Below are 3,889 nucleotides of genomic sequence, written 5' to 3'. Positions count from 1 at the left end.
AGGAATCACCCTTCATTATTTCTTTCCTTTCTGCAGGTTCTAAATTCCTTCGACTTGTCACTGCTTTGCCCAACTATCACACCCTATTTGTACAGCACATGCCTACACCAGCTCATTCGTTTCTCCTGCACACCACTATATCAGATTCCTCTCATAACAAATTTCTTTTGCTTCTTCCACTCTCTCTTTCTCCCTCTCTGTCACACATCTCATTTGTGTCCCATCGTTCATACACACATTACTCACTCAGCGAGGCATGCCCGCCTCTGATTTTTTCCCCCACCTTTCGTAATATTATTCATATTCAATGTTCATGTTCAGTTACCACGTAACATATGCCCCCAAACATGAAAAAAAAAAAAAAACCCCAAAAAAAACACTCCCTTGGAAGCACTAAACGGGAGAAGGGAATCTCCTACGTGGACTCGCCTCTGCAAGAAACAGCAGCTAAACTACTAAATCGTACCATACCAGAGATAGAAAATCAACAGAGACAACTGTATATATAAAATAATGTGGTCCTACATACAATCGTACTTTAAAAAAGGCGGGATGATTACGTGTTCGACGTCTATGATCAGAGGATGGAGAGAGGACGAGGGCCAGCCCAGGGTTAAACAACAACAACCTTAAGAAAACCCCTAATGAAGACAGACATTTGGTAAACAATATTGGAGCATCTGCAGGCATTGCGTCATTTTTTCTTTATATTTATCGATAGGCATGAAGGATGTTCAATATAGGATCAATATAGATATATATATATCGATATTTACCTGTTTTTTCGTCTCGTATCACACCAGTTCGCTCGATTTGTACACTGGCCATGTCGTTATTTGAGACAAGGAACAGCTACGTCACTTCCCCTGCAACCGGAACACTCTCTCTCTCTCTCTCTCTCTCATACTATATCTCTCTCTACATCTCTTACTCTATGGTTCAGGCGCTCTCTCTCTCTCTCTCTCTCTCATACTATCTTCTCTCTATCACATTTTTATATCTCTCTCTACATCTCTTACTCTATGGTTCAGGCGCGCTCTCTCTCTCTCTATCACATTTTTATATCTCTCTCTACATCTCTTACTCTATCGTTCAGGCTCGCTCTCTTTCACTTTCTCTCACTGCATACCTCCCTCCTCTTTCGTAACTGCTTTTTTCTTTTATCCCTCTCACTGCATTTACACCTTCTTTGCACTAAGTCTCTCTCTCTCTCTCTCTCTCTCTCTCTCTCTCTCTCTCTCTCTCTTCCCTCCCTCCTTAATCCCTTTTACATATACAGCTTCTCTTTCCAACCTCCCCCTGTCTCTATTGATCTATGATACTCTGTCTACTTCCCCCTCTGTCTATTGATCCAACCTCCCCTTCTGTCTATTGATCTATGATACTCTGTCTACTTCCCCCTCTGTCTACTTCAGACCTTTCTCCGTCCCACTCTCTTTTTAAATATTACTTTATTACATCCTCCCCTTCCTCTTTAACTGTTAGTCTATTTCTTCCTCTCCCTCCATCTCTCTCTGTAGATCTTAGTCTATTTCTTACTTCCTCTCCCTTTAACTCTTTTCCCTGTCCCACCCACCTCATGCCAGCTGTGACCATGCTAAGACACCTCTCTTTCTTCCCCCTTCTCTCTCTCTCTCTGTTATTCTATTTCACCCTCTTGCTTTCTTTCTCACTATCTCTATAATTCTTCGTATATCCCCCCTTCCCGCTTACTCCCTCTAATTATTTCTCTGTCGTCACTCCACCCTCTTTTTTTTTTCCAAACCCTCGGCAAGAGTACCTGAAAATGCGGTACTCTTTGGACCGAAGTCCATTAACGATATTTGTTCTGCTCCGATTTGCAGAAAATCCAGTAAAGCAGTGAATTCTTTGACTTAGAAATACTTAATCCACGACGCTATTGTTCACATTATTGTGTGGTTAAGCAGCTTACATCCCAACCAAAGGATTCCGGGTTCAGAATCACAGTTTGACACTTTGGACAAGTGTCTTCTACAATAACCCTAGGCCGACCAGTACTTTATGAGTGAATTTGGTAGGTGGAAACCTACAGTGTGTGTCTCTGTGTGTGAATGCGTGCGTGTATGTATGTATCTATGTATCCATCTGCGTGTGTGTGTGTGTGTGTGTGTGTGTGTGTGTGTGTGTTAATCTGTCTTTGTGATCCACCACCATTTGGCAACCGGTGTTTGTTTGTTTACGTTCAGTAAAACAGACCAATAGAATAAATGCCAGGTTTGCAACAAAAAAAAAGTACTGTAGTCGATTTGTTCGACTGACCCCCCCTCATCGACCCCCACCCCCGGGCATGTACAAGAAAGTAAACAAATAATAATAATAATAATAATAATTGAGTAGATGTGCGTTGGTCGACCCCTTGGATAGTCCCATCGGCCCTGAGGAGTCGATATCGACCACTTTGGAGACGCGTAGATTAAACCCTTCAAGGCAGTGGCTCCAGTATGGCCACAGTCCAACGACAGAAGCAAGTAAAATTAATATATAAAAGAATTATCGTCTGTTGATGTGTCGAGTCACGAATGACTCAGTGAGTATGAGTGGGAACTGTGAGTGGGAGGCTTTGAATGAAGTTTGAGATTAAGTATAAGAGATTTTAAGGGGAAAAGTGAGTCTTTGCTTGATCTCGGTAAATTAATTTAAATTTAAGGTAATAACATTACAATAGAGAAAGAAAGAAGGAAATAAAGAAGAAATATATTAAAACGTTGGATGAGTACGAGACTGTCAAGTCGAGGATGAGTGAGAGTGTAAGAGCGAGACTGGGAAGGAGGAGTTGAGAGATAAAGTGGGAGAGAGACAGAAAAAAGAGGAGAGAGAAATAGATAGCTTATGAGGGAGAAGGTGAGAGAAGCCACATAGAAAAAAGGACGGAGGGGGAAATACAGAGAGATCGTGAGGGAGAGGGAGAGAGATATAGACTAAGAACGGCAGAGCGATAGAGAAAAGGAGAGAGGAGAGCGAACGAGAGAGAGAGAGAGAGAGAAGGAGTAAACGAGATTCTCGCGTAACGTTTTAAATCTCGGTGAATAATGGCAGACCCTAAATATGCCAACCTCCCCGGAATTGTAAGTAATTCACCTTTATTTCTTCTGTAACACCTTATTATTAACCCGTCATATTATTATTCAGGTATTATATACAGAGAGCTATTAATCCTAGAGACAGACACGATTCTAGAGCTGTGATATACCTGCAGCACTTCATCTACCACTACCACCACCATTACTAATTAACAACACGCACTGCCTCTATGTGGTTATTCTGCACGCTAGAAATAGCACCCAGATCACACCCTTCTTGTTCTAACCCGTTGTCCCCACTACCTACAAATCTACCTTTCATCTGTCCTCAGCCGTTATTTCTGATTCCGCATATACCCCGTCCCCTTCGGTTACATCTGTAGCACCCTGCATCTGGTATTTCGTCATAACAGACGCCTCCACACAGAAACCTAGACGTTTTCGTCATTCCTTTTATGTTGATAACGAATAATATCAATCGGTATATAATCATCAGAAACTGACATCAGGCGTAGCTGTGTGGTTAAGAAGTTTCTTTCACAATCTCAGTGTTCCAGGTTCAGTCCCACTGCGTGACATTTTGAGCAAACCTTTCCTACTGTTGCTTCGGCCGACCAAGCCATTTGTGTGTGTGTGTGTGTGTGTATATATATATATATATATATATATATACAAATTAAAAGGGTAAAGGATTATCAATTTATTAATTAATAAATCAATTAACAATTAACAATTTTTACCAAGCCCATCGGTATGAAAGCACCATTATTGGTGGAGAACTTATTTAAAAGATGTCCTCACTTTGTTGTGTTTTTGTGTTTTTTTGTTATTGTTTTTTTTAACTATAT

The sequence above is a fragment of the Octopus bimaculoides genome, chromosome 27, assembly GCF_001194135.2.
Source record: "Octopus bimaculoides isolate UCB-OBI-ISO-001 chromosome 27, ASM119413v2, whole genome shotgun sequence".
Classification (NCBI taxonomy): domain Eukaryota; kingdom Metazoa; phylum Mollusca; class Cephalopoda; order Octopoda; family Octopodidae; genus Octopus; species Octopus bimaculoides.
Note: the sequence above shows the minus strand (reverse complement) of the source record.